The sequence below is a fragment of the Bufo gargarizans genome, chromosome 4, assembly GCF_014858855.1.
Source record: "Bufo gargarizans isolate SCDJY-AF-19 chromosome 4, ASM1485885v1, whole genome shotgun sequence".
Lineage (NCBI taxonomy): Eukaryota > Metazoa > Chordata > Amphibia > Anura > Bufonidae > Bufo > Bufo gargarizans.
This window is the reverse complement of record NC_058083.1, coordinates 376,720,022-376,738,987: the sequence shown is the minus strand read 5'-3', so window position 1 is coordinate 376,738,987 and position 18,966 is coordinate 376,720,022. Positions and strand designations below refer to the sequence as shown.

General features: G+C 42.1%; 1 long non-coding RNA gene across 1 annotated transcript; it reads right to left on the bottom strand.

Moving 5' to 3' along the window:
* Nucleotides 1-9,673: 9,673 nt before the first annotated feature.
* LOC122933696 lies at nucleotides 9,674-13,930 on the bottom strand. Its single transcript, XR_006388532.1, has 2 exons — nucleotides 13,455-13,930; nucleotides 9,674-9,935 (listed from the first exon to the last, which is right to left on the bottom strand). It is a non-coding gene; the product is annotated as an uncharacterized LOC122933696 (long non-coding RNA).
* Nucleotides 13,931-18,966: the final 5,036 nt, after the last annotated feature.

The window sequence follows — 18,966 nt, the reverse complement described above, 5'->3', positions numbered from 1 at the left end:
GACCGTGGATTCAAACAAAGGGGAGGGAGCCAGCGTTTTTTTAACCATCTCCCCGTTTGAAAAATCAATTCAATAAATGGACCCCAGATTGGGCACATAACAGGGATTAAACTGATGAGAAGAGAACTAAAGAAAATACCACTCATATTGGGTGTGACAGTAAATTGCACGGTGCGGACTCAGTGACTGTGGATTCAAACAAAGGGGGGGGGAGCTTAACCATCTCCCCGTTCGAAAATCAATTCAATAAATGGACCCCAGATTGGGGACGTAACAAGGAATAAACTGATGAGAAGAGAGAACTACAGGAAATACCACTCATATCGGGTGTGACAGTAAATTGCACGGCGCAGGTGCAGTGACCGTGGATTCAAACAAAGGGGAGGGAGTCAGCGTTTATTTTACCATCTCCCCGTTTGAAAAATCTATTCAATTCACCTTTCGGGGACGCTTGGTGTTGTATGTGGCTGTGTGGAGGAAGAAATCTTCAATGACATCAATGGGACATGGCTAGCTTGGTATCCAACCTTGTGCAAATGGGGAGTTAGAGGTTGGGCAAATGGACTGTTTAAGGTTGTTTGCGGTGCATTAAAAGGGGAGTTTGGTCTGTCAATGTCTGTGAAGCGGGCGTAACCCTTACACTACCTGATGGATACAAAATCATACCTGATCGCATACACACACTTGATGTTTTAAACCACGCTGTTCAATATATTTTAGGATTATTAGTTGATTTATGCCCTTTATGGATTAAAATCCAACTCTGCGTCAACTATGTAATTTTCAATGGGAGTTTTGACATGGATCCCCCTCCGGCATGCCACAGTCCAGGTGTTAGTCCCCTTGAAATAACTTTTCCATCACTACTGTGGCTAGAAATAGTCCCTGTGGGTTTTAAAATTCGCCTGCCTATTGAAGTCAGGCGACATTTCTAACTACTAAACCCTTGCAGTCCTTCATCCCTCTGGCTCAGAGGAATCAGAACACGTTGAGTCATGTTGCGTTAACGCAGTGGTCTGCTACAGAATTGATAAGCCTTAAATTGAAAATAGAGATCCCTTGAGAAAGCGACTTCGAAACACGTGTTGGGATACAGGACTGTTTTGGTCTGTATTTATCTTTATTGCATACATCTTCCCTATGTCATTTTGTGAGCTGAGGCACTATGCACTTTATATATACTGACTGTGGGCTGTGACTGATTACCTTGGAAGTTTTTATTGCAAAGCTACATGTACTATGATGTGACAGACCTGTGGATATTATCCTGTGTGATTTAATATTGCTTATGTATATGGATTTCTATGTTTTATACAAGTGTATGTCCAATAAAAGATTTTGTATTTCTATAATTCATGCTGTTCTGAGTCTAGTTTTGGGTTAATACTTGTAGTTAGTTTGGACAACAATAATACCGGGCGTTTATTCGCTTCGCGATTTGGGTGTGGACGTCAAAATTATGCAGTGGGTCCGGATATGGATATAGAAGTCTATTGTTTTTGTTTGTGACACCAATTGCAGGGAGCGCAGGGTACAATCACAGGGCCCTTTCAGGTGTTATAACTCACGTACCAGGTTAGGAATGCCAGAGTGGTATAATGTCTCTGTGTAGTAGTATGTATAGTGTCAATGGTGTCTCCTACCTTGGTACGGCTGGACTCCTGGATCCTGGCTCACTTGCAATAAATGAATGTGTTGCTAGTAGGAGTAATTGAGGGATTTGGTAGTAATGAATGAGATCTAGAATTGTAATATAATTCAACTTGTCTTTACTGGTTGCAGCTTTAATCCATATGAGTTACAGCAATTGTCTTGGGTCCCAGCAGGTATTGGCAATGTATGGCAGGGATCAATATCTCTTCTGCTTCTATCATGTGCCTGGAGCTCTCTTACAGGATTAGTCGTCTGCTTATGGTTCTGTTATATGTGGCAGGAATCTATATGCTCTGCTCTGTCTATCTTCTGCTCTGTATGGGACTGACTAGCTGAGGAGGAATTTGGCTTCTCCTGGTCTCTGGATGGTACTCACAGTTAGCTCACAGGGAATGGTTGTTACTGGAGTTCTGGAGGTGGCTGCTTGCTTGTCATCAGTTGAGGCTGAAGGCTCAGACTGGGAATGAAGATCTTTGGTTTCAACCAAGACAAGATCCTGGTTTGGGATGCCTATTTCTGGGAGCTCCTACTTGCACAGCCTTCCTCTAGCCGGGATGGCTGGCACACTAACTGAACTTCCTTTCCTCCCCATGAGGCAGGACATGGGCAAGCCCACTCTGCTCAAAGAGGGGGAGCAAAACTGGAATAAATTATTCCAGTCTAGAAATACTAAACTGAACTAAGGCCCTGCTGACACATTGCTGCCACCTGCTGGTGTACATGGAAAATACAGCAAAATACATGTAACAGGCTTACAATGCACATTTGTGAGTGATATTAAATAAAATCACATTAGATGACAAGGCACATGTTACCAACAAATAGTAGCGGGAAAAACAGTTTAGTAACATAACTCTGGGATGTCACATAGAGGATACCTGATTGATTAATTGAAAATAGAGTGTGTTCAAAATGTCAAATTGCTTTACAAAAAAAATGTTTTAATGTCAATATTTCATAAATTATATATGTTACCACATTTCAGTTTTAGACTATGAAAATAATAATGTAATGTGTTTTTATAAAATTTTTGGTTGTGTTCCTGGTCTGATGGGTGGTCCATTCATGAATTCATATTCCTGCTGCATAGTTAGAAAATGATACAATCTGAGGTGTATTCTTTAGTGTTGGTGCTGCCCCTGTTTGTTGGTGGGGCCATTCTGGGTAATATATTTTGGCTGCACATTTAGCTGCTGCTGCATGTCCTGCTGATTTGGCCCTAGCTATATGTGGGCCTCATACTACACCATTTTCAAAAATCCTCTGGTGGATGCTGCTGTCTGTCCTGACTCCTGTTCTATCTGAGTCATCTAGGGGCCTAATAACACTCAATCTGCTGCTGCTGCCTGTCCTGCTGATTTGGCCCTAGCTATATGTGGGCCTCATATTAGACCATTTTCAAAAATCCTCTGGTGGATGCTGCTGCCTGTCCTGACTCCTGATCTATCTCAGTCATCTAGGGGCCTAATAAAACTCGATCTTCTGCTGCTGCCTGTCCTTCTGATTTGGCCCTAGCTATTTGTAGGCCTCCTACTAGACCACTAGAGTCATGTAGGGGCCTAATAAGACTACAATTTGTGCTTTGATGAGTCAATATGTTTTGTAGTCATTTAACTACATAGTTGACATTTCAATGCTGCTGTCATACATGTTTACAGTTTGTTTTGGCCTTAAATTGTAGCTTTAATACAATTTCTTTAGTACACTTAAAAAATGTAATACATTATTTTTATTAGACAATATTTTGCAGCCACAAATTAGAAAATGAAAGAATGTGTTAATACATTTCTGCTCCGTATTCTTATTCTTTTAATTTCATAAACAACAATGCAGAAAGATATATCATCTGCTTGGGTAAAAATTATGTTTGTAATTTACAGAAAGGTCAACACAGTGTCAAGTATCAAGCATAGAGCAAAATATTTAAGAGATTGAACTGCATCCTAAAATGTGTTTAATACATGTTCTAAACACTGTAAAAAAATGAAGTCTAGAACTGACAAGTAAAAAGATGGATATTTAAGATATACAGTACAGACCAAAAGTTTGGACACACCTTCTCATTCAAAGAGTTTTCTTTATTTTCATGACTATGAAAATTGTAGATTCACACTGAATGCATCAAAACTATGAATTAACACATGTGGAATTATATACATAACAAAAAAGTGTGAAACAACTGAAAATATGTCATATTCTAGGTTCTTCAAAGTAGCCACCTTTTGCTTTTATTACTGCTTTGCACACTCTTGGTATTCTCTTGATGAGCTTCAAGAGGTAGTCACCTGAAATGGTTTTTCACTTCACAGGTGTGCCCTGTCAGGTTTAATAATTGGGATTTCTTGCCTTATAAATGGGGTTGGGACCATCAGTTGCGTTGTGGAGAAGTCAGGTGGATACACAGTTGATAGTCCAACTTAATAGACTGTTAGAGTTTGTATTATGGCAAGAAGAAAGCAGCTAAGTAAAGAAAAACGAGTGTCCATCATGACTTTAAGAAATGAAGGTCAGTCAGTCCGAAAAAATTGGGAAAACTTTGAAAGTGTCCCCAAGTGCAGTCACAAAAACCATCAAGTGCTACAAAGAAACTGGCTCACATGCGGACTGCCCCAGGAAAGGAAGACCAAGAGTCACCTCTGCTGCGGAGGATAAGTTCATCCGAGTCACCAGCCTCAGAAATCGCAGGTTAACAGCAGCTCAGATTAGAGACCTGGTCAATGCCACACAGAATTCTAGCAGCAGACATATCTCTAGAACAACTGTTAAGAGGAGACTGTGTGAATCAAGCCTTCATGGTAGAATATCTGCTAGGAAACCACTGCTAAGGACAGGCAACAAGCAGAAGAGACTTGTTTGGGCTAAAGAACACAAGGAATGGACATTAGACCAGTGGAAATCCGTGCTTTGGTCTGATGAGTCCAAATTTAAGATCTTTTGTTCCAACCACCATGTCTTTGTGCAACGCAGAAAAGGTGAACGTATCGACTCTACATACCTGGTTCCCACCGTGAAGCATGGAGGAGGAGGTGTGATGGTGTGGGGGTGCTTTGCTGGTGACACTGTTGGGGATTTATTCATAATTGAAGGCATACTGAACCAGCATGGCTATGACAGCATCTTGCAGCGCCATGCTATTCCATCCGGTTTGCGTTTAGTTAGACCATCATTTATTTTTCAACAGGACAATGATCCCAGACACACCTTCAGGGTGTGTAAGGGCTATTTGACCATGAAGGAGAGTGATGGGGTGCTGCGCCAGATGACCTGGCCTCCACAGTCACCGGACCTGAACCCAATCAATATGGTTTGGGGTGAGCTGGACCGCAGAGTGAAGGCAAAAGGGCCAACAAGTGCTAAGCATCTCTGGGAACTCCTTCAAGACTGTTGGAAGACCATTTCAGGTGACTACCTCTTGAAGCTCATCAATTGAATGCCAAGAGTGTGCAAAGCAGTAATCAAAGCAAAAGGTGGCTACTTTGAAGAACCTAGAATATGACATATTTTCAGTTGTTTCACACTTTTTTGTTATGTATATAATTCCACATGTGTTAATTCATAGTTTTGATGCCTTCAGTGTGAATCTACAATTTTCATAGTCATGAAAATAAAGAAAACTCTTTGAATGAGAAGGTGTGTCCAAACTTTTGATCTGTACTGTATGGAAATATAAACTTTATTATCCTACTTGGCAATAACTAAATCTTTTTGTGAAATAAAATCTTACTAAAACCACAATCAAAATCCGCGAAATGTTTAAAAAGCACAATGAAACGGGAACTCAAGGCATTGGTACTGAACATTTGTTTACCCGTATGAAAAAACAAATAATATTTATAGAATTTTGAGACAAAAAATCAATATGCTAGGGAGCATAAAGATCGGACTCTGGAGCAATGCCAGAATTTTATGTTGTCTGATGATTCAAGATTTAACACGTTCCAGAGTAATAGGCTCAACAAAAAGAGAGGCAGATGAAGTGATTCACCCTTAATGCCTAGTGCCTACTGTGCAAACCTGTGGGTCCAGTGCTATATTCTGGGGTTGCTACAGTTGTTCAAGTCTATGTTCAGCATTCAGCAACAGTATGTTTTGCAAGAATGAGGTCACAGGACTAATTCAACAGATCGAGTAACCAGGGTATTAATACATCAATTAATTTTTTCTTTTCTTCCATGATGTCATGAGCAGTCTTGAAGAAGACAATGCCATCATGCATCTTGTATCAAATCTGAAATAGTGGTTCAGGGGGCATTAGACTTAATTTAAATCCAGGTACAAACCACATATTCAAGACCTTTACGACAGAATATTTTTATATATATATATATATATATATATATATATATATATATAACAGTGTACTTACCGGTTATTTTCTGCCCTTATTCTGCACAGTTATGACTCATAATTTGTGAACCATAACTTTTGAGTCTGCATTTTACTACAGTGTTAACTGTAAAACATGAAGGTTCTTAATCGTGCGTAGACAACCAGCATGGATCACATTTTCTACCTTGCAAGTCTAGAGTGTAGAATTCTCAAAACATTTTTTGAATTGTTCATATTCATGCATGTGTTAATGTTAATTATTAGTGTTGAGTGCGAATATTCGAATAGCAAACATTTTTTGCGAATATCGGCACTTTGCTAATTCGCAAATATTTTTAATATAGAGCTATAAATTCGTTATTTTCGAATATAATTTTGTTAAAAAATTTTATTATATTTTTTTTCTTTCCCACTTCCCAAAAGTAGTTCTTACCTGTTCTGAGGATTCCTGGCTTCCTGGCTGCTACAGTCAATGCCCGTTGCTGCTTCTGCCGACTTCCGTGCTCATGGAGCGTCCCCATCACCATGGGAACGCCTCCATACTAGAATGTACTGTCGGATGTGAGAATTAAGTTGAAATCGCAATGCGATTAATATAACTTGAAGTAATCGCATTGCGATTTCAACTTAGAGCTGGGTTTCTAATGGGTCAGCTTGCTAGAATTAACAAAGTTAACGAATATTGAATATAGCAGTGCTAAGTTGAAATCGCAATGCGATTACTTCAAGTAATATTAATCGCATTGCGATTTCAACTTAGACCTGGTTTACTATGGTTGGCTTGGTAGAATTTGCGAAGATGAGGAATATGACAAATGTATTCGTCATATTCCTCAAAACGAAGATAACGAAATATTCTCCATCTTCGTTTTAGCTCCATATTCATCAACTTCGCTAATTCTAGCAATACCCCATAAGACACACTTTTTCTCCTCCCAAAATGGGGGGAAAATGCCCCTGCGTCTTTTGGAGCGGTTACTGAACGTTTTACATCGCAGGCTGCGATGTATGAGAGAGCGGGGAGGGACTGGGAGGAGCTGGGGGCTGGCAATAGCAGCGGGGTGGTGCAGTCCCTGCCCCGCCGCTCAAGTGCTGCAATATTCAAATATGTCTTATTCAATTAAAAGTGTCTTATTCAATTAAAAGTGATTACACATGCTCCCTCACTCCTATTAGTGCCGTACACCCTAACAGCTTCAGTAGAATGCCGGCAGGCAGGCTGGGCGGCAGCGTAACTCCCTGATGTCACGTGCCTGTGCCGCCTACTTTATGAATTAAGCAGGCGGTGCAGGCAAGTGACATCAGTGAGTGACGCGCCGGACGCCTGCCCGGCCTGCCTTCTGGCATTGTACAGAAGCTGGTAGGATGTACTGTACTATTAGGAGTGAGGGGGCATGTGTAATCACTTTTAATTGAATAAGGCATTTTATATTTGTATACTGGAGTGGCGGGCGGGGGGGGAGATCTGTGGATGGCACAGTTAAGGGGTGGGGGGTCTGTGGATGGCACTGTTATGGGGTGAGGGGTCTGTGGACGGCACATATATAACAGTGCCACCCACAGATCCCCCTCTAACAGTGCCATCCACAGATCCACCCTCTAACAGTGCCATCCACAGGTCCCCCTGTAACAGTGCCAGCCACAGATCCCCCCTGTAACAGTGCCAGCCACAGATCCCCCTGTAACAGTGCCAGCCACAGATCCCCCCCATAACAGTGTCCGTCATCCACAGATCATCCCATAACAGTGTCCGTCATCCACAGATCACCCCATAACAGTGTCCGTCACCCACAGATCCCCCCATAACAGTGTCCGTCATCCACAAATCCCCCCATAACAGTGTCCGTCATCCACAGATCCCCCCACAACAGTGTCTGTCATCCAAAGATCCCCCCATAACAGTGTCCGTCATCCACAGATCCCCCCATAACAGTGTTCGTCATCCACAGATCCCCCATAACAGTGTCCGTCATCCACAGATCCCCCCATAACAGTGTCCGTCATCCACAGATCCCCCATAACAGTGTCCTTAACAGATCCCCAGTAATAGTGCCATCCACAGACCACCATTAGTTCCAAACCCACCAAAAGCACACCTTTTGGTTAAAAATCAATTTTTTCTTATTTTCCTCCCTAAAAACCTAGGTGCGTCTTATGGGCCGGTGCGACTTATAGGGCGAAAAATACGATAATCGCGATAACTAGAATAATGACGAATATTCGATTTCGACGAATATGAGACGAATATTCGATTTCGACGAATATGAGACGAATATTCGAGCGAATATTCGCAAATTTCGTCAAAATCGAATATGGCACCTCCCGCTCATCACTATTAATTATGTATTGTCAATATTTAGACAATGAAATATGTATATAAATAATATTATTTAAAAAAAAAAATTATCCTGTGTTGTTTGGCTTCATTTACAACATTTAAATATTTAACTTTATTTTATTATGTTATATTAAAAAAAAAATGGGTTTCGGGTGCCAGTGTTGTGGTTCACGCTGTAGCAAGTTGTGGACCGCATGTGGCCTTCCTTTGTCAAAAGGCTTTGTGCACTAAAAATTGTACTTGACTTATTGATGAACTTAATGAAAAATTTAAATTTTATTTTTAATTTTTTTTATTTTGCTACAGATTAAGGTTTGAACATGGTGTTGTCTGTTGTTCTGGGAGGGATGGCTGACTTCCGTGTTGACCTATATACATGGTTGGGTCTGACAGTCGTTATACTCATCCGTGTGGCAATCCGGTTTTGTTAATGAAGCCTGAATGACACATGTATATAGGGATAGTTACTTTTATATATTTGTTTAAATATTGACAATTATGTAATGATAATTTGCACATGCAAAGTATATATAGACACAGCTTTAAAAAAATTTTTATAAAAAGATATGTACTGTATAATGTTCTGGAAGCCAGCTCACCAGTTGGAGTATTCCTATACTTGGAGTCATGTAATCACATTTTTTGGTCTGTTTGGCGGAAGCAATGCCAGGACATTTGCATTTTTTTTTTTAAAGTGTGCTATCAAGGATCCGTGCTGCTTAGTTTTTACCACATGCCTTTACCTTTTTGCCTATTATTACTGACCTTTTTTTTTTTTTTTTTGTGGGGTAACCAGAATTAATTCTAATTAAATTTGATATTAGCTCTCACGCTTATGAATTGAGCTCTTTTAATAATAAAAAAGTTTTTGTTCCTAATGATTTAGTTGGCTGGATACAAATATTAATAATTTTTATTCTTATACCAAAAATTATTATTTATTTATTTTAAAAAGTATTAATCATTTAAATGTATGTAAAATTTAAAAATAATGTATTTAAGTTCAAAGTAGCTAATTATTGTATTTATAGATGTAACTTGCTGTCTTCAATTGTTTTTATTTTCCTAAAAAAATAATTGGATTACCGTTAACAATAAATGCTGATATTATCCAGATGCTTAATGATTATGTGTAGGCCATACTCAATCATTATCAAGGACTACTGCTATTATCAATATGCATTGAAGTTCTGTGTAGGACAAATAATGTCCCTTTTATATGTACCTGCAGGTGACGTTTGTCAGTCTACTGATGAGTTTGTGATGGAGTATAGGGGCCTTACTGTAACCTAATGTTTAGAAATTAATAAGAAAACTTCAATTAATAAAATAACAACAAACACACAATATAAGTTAAATATTAAAACATTATATTTGTATAAACAAAAAAGGAATTAAATTAACAATTTGCCTTAAGGCAAGGCTTTTAATTGATCGTGGAGGTTTAGGATTTCCTCCATGGCCTTGTTGTGCTGCTCCTCCAACACACCCATTTGGTGGGGGTACTGGAGCCTCATCTCCCTCATCTTTCTGTTGGGCTGCTCCTGGAACTTCCGCAATTGCTGGGTGTGGTCCCGTTGAAGGGCAACCATTTTTTTTTTCAGTTCTTTAAGTACTGTTAAAAAATAATAATAATAATAATAATTAAAAAAAATATGGGTTTATTAGTTTGTCATCAGATTACCCCCTTAAGAACTCAGCCCTATTTCACCTTAAGGACTTGGCCATTTTTTGCAAATCTGACCAGTGTCACTTTAAGTGCTAATAACTTTAAAACGCTTTGACTTACCCAGGCCGTTCTGAAATTGTTTTTTCATCACATATTGTACTTAATGACACTGCTAAAATTGGGTCCAAAAAGTTCATTTTTGTGCATAAAAAATACCAAATTTACCAAAAATGTGGAAAAATGTGCAAATTTCAAAGTTTCAGTTTCTCTACCTCTGTAATACATAGTAAAACCCCCAACAATTGTGATGACTTTACATTCCCCATATGTCTACTTCATGTTTGTATCATTTTGGGAATGCCATTTTATTTTTTGGGGATGTTACATAGCTTAGAGGTTTGGAAGCAAATTTTTAAATTTTCCAAATCCCACTTTTTATAGACAAGTCCAGGTCTGAAGTCACTTTGTGAGGCTTACATAATAGAAACAACCCAAAAATTACACCCCTCAATGTATTAAAAACTGATTTTACAAATGTTGTTAACCCTTTAGGTCTTCCACAAGACTTCATGGCAAAGGGATATAAAATGTAAGAATTTCGACTTTTTGGAAAATTTTCCAATATGATCCAATTTTTCTAGTAATAAATAAGGGTTAACAGCCAAACAAAACTCAATATGGGTTGTCCTGATTCTGTAGTTTGCAAAAACACCCCATATGTGGTCCTAAACTAATGTTTGGCCAAATAGGAGGACATAGAAGGAGGTGAATGCCATATGGGAAGGCAGATTTTGCAGGACTGGTTTTGTTTATACCATGTCCCATTTCAAGCCCCCGTTGCACCCCTAGAATAGAAATTCCAAAAAAGTGACTCCATCTAAGAAAGTACACCCCTCAAGGTATTCAAAACTGGGTTTACAAACTTTGTTAACCCTTTAGGTGTTCCACAAGAGTTAATGGCAGATGGAGAAACGATTTTGGAATTTCTATTTCTTATTGAAAATTTTCCATTTTAATCCATTTTTTCCAGTAATAAAGTAAGGGTTAACTGCCGAACAAAACTCAATATGGGTTGCCCTGCTTCTGTAGTTTGCAAAAACACCCCATATGTAGTCCTAAACTACTGTTTGGCTAAACGGGAGGACATAGAAGGAGGGGAACGCCATATGGGTTTTGGAAGGCAAATTTTGCAGGACTGGTTTTGTTTATACAATGTCCCATTTCAAGCCCCCCGTTGCACCCCTCTAATAGAAATTCCAAAAAAGTTACTCCATCTAAGAAAGTACACCCTTCAAGGTATTCAAAACTGGGTTTACAAACTTTGTTAACCCTTTAGGTGTTCCACAAGAGTTAATGGCAAATGGAGAAACAATTTTGGAATTTCAATTTTTTGGAAAATTTTCCATTTTAACCCTTGCTTTATTACTGGAAAAAATGGGTTAACAGACAAACAACACTCAATATGGGTTGCCCTGATTCTGTAGTTTGCAAAAACGCCCCATATGTGGTCGTAAACTACTATTTGGCTAAACGGCAGGACATAGAAGAAGGGGAACGCCATATGGTTTTTGGAAGGCAGATTTTGCTGTACTGGTTTATTTACACCATGTACCCTTTCAAGTACCCCTGATACACCCCTAGAGTAGAAACTCCATAAAAGTGACCCCATCTAGGAAACTACGGAATAAGGTGGTTGTTGTTTTGGGACTATGTTAGGGTAAATATGATTTTTGGTTGCTCTTTCTCACTTTTTTGAGGCAAGGTAACAAAAAATTTTAATTCTAAAATTGTTTCTACATCTGCAAGTTTTGTGGAACACCTAAAGGGTTAACAATGTTTGTAAAGTAACTTTTGAATACCTTGAGGGGTGTAGTTTCTTAGATGGGGTAGCTTTTTTGGAGTATCTAGTCTAGGCAACATCAGGGGGGCTTTGAATGGGACATAGTGTAAAAAAAACAGTCCATCAAAATCTGCCTTCGAGAAACCATAAGGCGTTCCCTTTGTTCTATGCCCTGCCGTGTGGCTATATAGCCATTTACGACCACATGTGGGGTGTTTCTGCAAACTACAGAATCAGGGCAATAAATATTTAGTTTTGTTTGGCTGTTAACCCTTGCTTTATTACCGGAAAAAAGGATTCAAATTGAAATTTTGCCCAAAAATTTGTGTTTTGGCACCGTTTTTAGTTTGTATTTTTAACGCTGTTCATCCGAAGGGTCTGGTCAAATGTTATTTTTATAGGGCAGATTCTTACAGACGCAGCGATACCTAATATGTCTACATTTTTAAATGTATATAGATTTTACACTATATTATCATTTTAGGAACAAAAAATAAATAATATTTTAGTTTCTCCAAAGCCTGGGAGCTACAGTTTTATTTATTTTTTGGGCGACTATCTAATGTTGGGGCTCATTTTTTGCGGGATGAGATGGCAGTTTTATTGGCACTAATTGGGGGTGCATATGACATTTTGATCGCTCACTATTACACTTTTTGTGATGTTAGGTGACAATTATTTTTTTTTAACGCTGTTCATCCGGGGGGTTGGGTTAAATGTTATTTTTATAGAGAAGATTTTTATGCACGCGGCAATGCCCAATATGTATGGCTCTCAGACTTTGGAGACACTAAGCAGGCATCCTCAAGCTGCGGCCCTCCAGATGTTGTAAAACTACAATTTCCACCATGCCATTCTGATAGCTGTAGGTTGTCTGGGCATGCTGGGAGTTATAGTTTTGCAACATCTGGAGGGCCGCAGTTGAGGATGCCTGCACTAAAACTAATATTTTTTGGGGAAAAAATGGTTTCCTTGTCTCCAAAGTCTGAGAGCCATAGTTTTTTATGTTCTCTAGGGGACTGCTGGGGATTATAAAATTGTTGTACTCCATGGAAGTGTGATACTCCCTGAAGCAACCGTCAATGCAGAGACCCCGATGATCGTGGCAAGTGTCACACTGAGTGGTGGTGTCCTTCTGTATCCCCCTCCTGTGATACACTCTGCACTTTTTTGGGGTTTGTCCCTTCTTTCTAGTATGGGGGACCACACCTGGAAAGTGTTGGCCAGGGACGATTGCGTAAGCAGCCCTGCAGGGTGAGCGAATGTGAGGTCACAGGGGTAGTTACTAAACCGAGGGTGGTCTTAGTACTCACAGTTTTATATACCCTGGGCAGGCATACAGCAGTGATGGAGAGACTGGCACATGGATTCTTTGGGGCACTCTCTGTATATAGGGACCAGGCCGGGTGGTAGGTGAGGTGCCCTGGGTGTTGCAGGTTGGGCTGACAACTCTGGCTCAGGGGACTTTGGCTCAACATCCTCTGTTGCACTTTCTCCTTCTATACAGAGCTTTAGACGGTTCCTGTGTACAGTCTGGGAGCCTTTACCTTCCCTGGAAATTTTGTAAATGTGGGCCTCAACATTAGGAATATCAGTTATGACGTAAGGAGTCCTTTCCCACTTACTGTTCAGCTTGCTGATTCGGTGGTTATTTTTCAGCCATACCACGTTTCCTACAGCAAGAGGTTCTGCATGAGCAGCCAGGTCATAGTCTCTCTGCTGCCGCTCTCAGACACTTTCCATGCGCTCCTGAACAATTTGCTTGGCATTAAGGAGACGTCTTTGATGCTCCACCACCCAGCAGGCAGCTTCACCTGACGGCCGAACATCAAATAGAAGGGTGTGTACCCGTTGAAACAATGAATTGTATTGTTATACATATACATAAAATGTGGCAGCAGAGTAGGCCAATTACCCCTTGTTTCAGGGGGCACTGCTCTCAACATTTCAATGAGGGTTTGATTAATTTTTTCACAGAGTCCATTACCTTGTGGATGGTAGGCTGTGGTCCGGACCTTCTGGCAATTATGTAGCAGGCACATCTCCTGGAACAACTGTGATTCAAACACAGACCCCTGGTCGGTGAGGATTTTCTCTGGGCAGCCGTAGGGCATGAGGAAATGCTTCCAGAATGCTTCTGCCACAGTCTTGGCTGTCAGGTACTTCACAGGCACTGCTACAACAAACTTAGTGAAGTGATCAATAATGGTCATGGCATAAGTATAACCTGAGCGACTTGGCTCCAACTTCACATGGTCAACGGCAACAAGCTCCAGGAGAGTTTTACTCACTATAGGATGGAGAGGCACTCTCTGGTCATGGCGTTCACTTCTCCCAACGGCAGAGGAAGTACATTGTCGTCACCATTTTTCAATGTGTTCTCTCTTCCCAATCCAATAGAACCTTCTGTGAATGGTGGCCTCAGTTTTCTGCACGCCTAAATGTCCGGACCGGTTGTGGTACATATCCAATACAAGACTGGCGTCTCGACGTGGTATGAGGATCTGGTACACCCTATCGCAGGACACTGGATCCAGGCTCCATCTTAGCAACAGGCCTTTTTGAAGAAAGAGTTGGTGGCGATGTCTCCACAGTTTCAATAGTTCTGGGTCTGCACTCTTCCTGCGGACTCTTTCAGAAGTTCTCCCACTAGTGAGGAAGTCGAGCAGTTCACCGAGGATTCTACTTTCTGACGGGAGCTTAATCCACCTTTCTTGTTTGCTCCTGGACTCAGGAGTATTTGGGGGAGAGAGATTAGCAGCTGAGTAATTTTCAGTGTGAACATTATTTTGTTGAGCAAATTTGTTGTAAAACGCCGGCATCTCTACTTCTTCCCAGGCGTCCTTTGGCTCGTCAGGTGCTTCTGTAATGGGAAGCCGAAACAGGGCATCAGCATTATCATTTGAGCGGCCTGCCCTGTATTTCACAGTGAAGTCATAGTTGGCAAGGTGGGAGGCCCACACTAAAGCAAGGAACTCTAACTTAAAGGAACTATAGTTCTGATCATTTTTCTCTGCTCCCCTGCTGGCGCAGGCAATCACCCTCTCTTTTGTTGTCTTGCACCTGAGCCATCATGGCTCGCAGGCCTCTCTTGCTGGCATCCGTATAGAGGTGGAACGGCTTCTGATAATCTGGGTAACCCAGGACAGGGGGTTCGGTAAGCTTCTTTTTCAAGAGCTAGAAAGCAATCTCCCGTTTCTCATTCCATTCAACAGGGATAGGAGTCTTTGGACTCTTTTTGGGATGCCTCCTCAAGAGTTCCTGGATCGGATCCGCAATCTGTGCAAAATGCGGGATGAAGCGTCTATAATATCCTGCAAAACTGAGGAAACTTCTCACCTCTTTCACGGTGGTAGGAGTAGGCCAATTGCGGACAGCAGCAAGTTTATCAGGATCAGGCTTGACTCCTTCTGCACTAACAACATGTCCCAGGTACTTTACCGCTGGTTTCAGCAGATGGCACTTTGACGGATTGACTTTAAGGCCATATTTAGTGAGGACTTTAAACACTTCAGCCAGATGCTTTAAATGATCCTCATATGTCTTGGAATAAATAATAACGTCATCCAAGTATAGCAATACAGTTTCAAAGTTCTTATGGCCTAAACAACGCTCCATCAACCGCTGGAACGTTCCTGGAGCATTACATAGTCCGATGTAGTTGGTGAATTCGAACAGGCCCATAGGTGTGGTGAAAACGGTCTTCTCCCGGTCTTCCGGGGCCATAGGCACCTGCCAGTTCCCACTGGTTAAGTCAAGAGTTGAAAAGCAGGCTGATGACTCTAGGACAGTCAGAGATTCTTCAATGCGTGGCAACGCATAAGCGCCTTTGTGGGTGATTTGATTGATTTTTCTATAGTCCACACAGAACCTAATGCTGCCATCTTTTTTACGAACAAGAACTAGGGGTGCAGCCCAGGGACTGTGACTGTCCCGGATTATGTTAGAGTCCTTCATTTATTGTATCATCTCTTTTACGGACTGGTAGGTAGTAGGCGGTATGGGTCTGTATCTCTCCTTGATAGGAGGATGAGAGCCAGTAGGTATGGTGTGTTTGATTACACTGAACTCTCCATAGTCCGTGGTGGGCCTTCACTAGATTCAGGACTCCCTCTATTTGGTCCTTCAGGGTGGATTCGTTCCCCACATGAAGTTCCTCCCACCAGGATACTGAAGGGATTCTGGCAGGGGCGCTGTTGCTCTGTGCAGTTTGAGACGTCTCTGTGGCAGGCAGATGGATAACATCCTGAAAGGACACCTGGAAAAGATGAGCAACAGGGCAGTGCTTAGAGAGAGTAACAGGGTGATCACTGAAATTAATCAAACAGACAGGCACTTTACCTTGTGATACAGTCACCAGGCTCTTGGCTGCTCGCACAAAGAGATGATTCTCAATTTGCATAGGCTCCACCAGGGCTTGATAGTCTTGGCCCTGGATCCCCAGCACAGCACGGCACCACAAAATGATCTGGGAATTCGGTTGCAGAATTACCGCCCGGTTATCCCGTATCCGGTCAGTGCAGATTTCTCCTTTTCCATTCGCAAATCTTTACTGAGCACACAGCACACTGATAGTCTTATGAATGGCTGTCTTAGAAGCAGGTGAAGCTGAGGATATGGATTGGTTCAGGGCCTCAATTACCTCGGAGTAACAGTTTGTAAAGACACTAGTCCCTAAGATCACAGGGTGTCCCCCTTTATCACCGGCTTGTACCACAATCACACCTTGCTGTGGTAAGGTGGCTTCTCCCACCTGGAGGGTAGGTTCCCAGTATCCATGGACTTTCACCGGTTTGCCATTGCTAGCAACGATATGGGTGGTTTTTACCCAGGATACTGATGGCCATCTCTTTAAAGTCCAAAAACGCACAATTGGGGTGTTGGGCCGACAGCATTCTCAGCTGACCCTTTAAGTGCTCAGCGTTTACACCCGCAATGAACTGCTCTCTCAGAGTCCGGTCCTGGTCCTCAGCCTCCCGGGGATCCACCTGGACCACAGCCCTCAAAGTCTCTTGCAGGGCCAAAGCAAAATCATGGAGCGACTCACCGGGCTGTTGCTTCCTGCTGAAAAATCGCATCTTAACTTCTGACACCGTCCTGGCCTCAAACGTGGTGCCGAGGCGATCAAAAATGTTGTTATTTTTTTCGGAGCTAGGCCATGACATGACTTTCCTGTGGGTGGCCCTTTCTAACTGCGCTAAAAGGATCTCCATTTGTTGCTCAGCGGAGATAGGATAGAGCCGGAATAAGGCCAGGTTCTGGTCTTTAAAGTCCTTCAGTTTGTGGGCTTCCCTGGAATATCACGGGAACCACGGGGCCCCAAAATAATATGGCATGGTCAGTGGCATCAGACTGGATGCTGCCATGGCGGCGAGCGCCCAATTATCAGCTGCGGGCACTACAGAAGGTTCATTGGGGGCCACCTGCTCCGTTTCCTCAGGTGCGGACATGGCGTGGTCTATGGAGGCAAGTTCTGTAGGAAGACTCATGCCGAACTTCGCTAAGGGTGACCACGGAGTGGGTATGGCCCTTTAAGGAGCGGCAGAGCAGGACAAATCTGAATCGGATGTACTTGCACCCCGATTAAGTCCTTTATTACTAACGAGGGGCCTCCCCCCAGTTTCCCAGCAAGGATCGGAATCTTCCTGGTACTTGTATACAAAGGGGCCGGTTAATACAGAAGTCTTTACTCACTCCGGTGATGCGCAGTCCAAGTCTCGCGAGGTACACGATTACGTCGTGCGGAGGTCCCATGCTCAGTGTCAGGAGATGGGTGTGGCCTCTCGGAGCTTCCAGATTTGCGTATTTCTCTTTTTTTTTTCTTTTGCAGGCTGGGCGGTACCTTCTCTTCTTTTTCACGCCAAACGGACACGACGATGGCGCAATGATAATCCAATCAGCTTAGGCAGCCATCTTTAAACATAAGTGTTTTAGGAAGCAGCAGACAGTCCACAAAATACAGTTTTCACACCGCAGTTTTTCACAGTTCTTTGGTCCAACAATTTTCAAATAAACAGATAGGGCATTTATCACTTTATAGGCAATAATGGCACGCAGTTCAGATTCCACTATGGCGTAGGAATATTTGTATCCTGTTCGTGACGCCAAAATATGCAGTACACAGCCCTGCAGGGTGAGCAAATGTGAGGTCACAGGGGTAGTTACTAAACCGAGGGTGGTCTTGGTACTCACAGTTTTATATACCCTGGGCAGGTGTACAGCAGTGATGGAGAGGCTGGCACATGGATCCTCTGGGGCACTCTCTGTATATAGGGACCAGGCCGGGTGGTAGGTGAGGTGCCCTGGGTGTTGCAGGTTTAGTGTGCCCTATGGCAAGATCCCTTAAAGTTCGTGACACTAGTGGCGGTAATGGTGGCACACCGATTTGTTGTAGGAATAATTGACGAACAAAAGTTGCAGTGAACCAGAACTTCCTTTTACTGAACAGTTCAACTATTTACAGTCTTTGGTTAGTTCCACATCTAAAAGGTTGTAACAGGCAGGATTTATATAAATGGCAGTCACAGTCCTTGCAAGATACTCAGAGGGAATAACACTTACAGATCAGGCTGTATTTTCCTTAGCGCCTGTTTGGCTTTCTCCATGGCCCATCTGCCCTATTGCTGGCTTTATCCTTGGGTAGGGAAACCTTCCTCTGGTACATATCTCCTTGCTGTAAAATATCCTTCTGCCCTTCAGCTCTCTATTTGGCTGGATAAAACTTGGCTCTGCACTGTACTTTTAAAGGAACTTCAGGAGGCAACTTCTTTCCCTGGATTTACTTCTGAGCTCCTCTTGCTCAGGGACTCAGGCATGCTAGACTGCACTGACTAGCCTCCTGGACTAAACTGCACTGAATCTTTCCTATAAAATACAATGACCATGTTCCACAAAAGGTGGGGAACAACGTGGCCCAATTGACCCTAGTGTAGTGCCCACATTTACCTAGTGGGACACTACACAATGCGGGCGCCTCCAGTTCCCGAGGTACTCCGGTCTGCTCTTTCCCAGGCTGAAAAAATCTGGTCCTTGAGAACTGCCTCATAGAATTGGAGGAATGTCCCTGTGCTGCCAGTGCTTCGGGATAGTACGAAAGCATTGTACAAGGCAACCTGTACCAAGTAGACCGCAACTTAT